A 1,147-nucleotide genomic window follows, 5' to 3' on the forward strand; every position below is an offset into this window, starting at 1 on the left:
TGAGGAACAAGTGATATCTTAGAACAAGAATAGGCTTAATTGAATAGAAGAACAATAGTAATTGCATTAATACTCGAGGTACAGCAGAGCTTCACACCTTAATCTATGGTGTGTAGAAACTCCACCGTTAAAAATACATAAGAACAAGGTCTAGGCATGGCCGTGAGGCCAGCCCCCATGATCTAAGATAGCATAAGACTAAAGATAGCTACCAAGATGAGAATACAATAGTAAAAGGTCCTATTTGTAGAGAACTAGTAGCCTAGGATTTACAAAGATGAGTAAATGACATAAAAATCCACTTCCGGGCCCACTTGGTGTGTGCTTGGGCTGAGAATTGAAGCTTTCATGTGTAGAGACTTTTCTTGGAGTTAAACGCCAGCTTTTGTGCCAGTTTGGGCGTTTAACTCCCATTCTTGTGCCAGTTCCGGCGTTTAACGCTGGGCAGTTTTGAGCTGATTTGGAACGCCAGCTTGGGCCATCAAATCTCGGGAAAAGTATGGACTATTATACATTGCTGGAAAGCCCAGGATGTCTAATTTCCAACGCCGTTGAGAGCGCGCCAATTGGGCTTCTATAGCTCCAGAAAATCTACTTCGAGTGTAGGGAGGTCAGAATCCAACAGCATCTGCAGTCCTTTTCAGCCTCTGAATCAGATTTTTGCTCAGGTCCCTCAATTTCAGCCAGAAAATACCTGAGATCACAGAAAAACACACAAACTCATAGTAAAGTCCAGAAAAGTGAATTTTAACTAAAAACTAATAAAAATATACTAAAAACTAACTAAAAAATACTAAAAACATACTAAAAACAATGCCAAAAAGCGTATAAATTATCCGCTCATCACAATACCAAACTTAAATTGTTGCTTGTCCCCAAGCAACTGAAAATCAAATAGGATAAAAAGAAGAAAATATACTATGAACTCCGAACTATCAATGAAACTTAGCTCCAATTAGATGAGCGGGACTAGTAGCTTTTTGCCTCTGAACAGTTTTGGCATCTCGCTTTATCCTTTGAAGTTCAGAATGATTGGCTTCTATAGGAACTCAGAATTCAGATAGTGTTATTGATTCTCCTAGTTAAGTATATTGATTCTTAAACACAGCTACTTTATGAGTCTTGGCCGTGGCCCAAAGCACTATGT

This window comes from Arachis duranensis, chromosome 5 (assembly GCF_000817695.3).
Source record: "Arachis duranensis cultivar V14167 chromosome 5, aradu.V14167.gnm2.J7QH, whole genome shotgun sequence".
Classification (NCBI taxonomy): domain Eukaryota; kingdom Viridiplantae; phylum Streptophyta; class Magnoliopsida; order Fabales; family Fabaceae; genus Arachis; species Arachis duranensis.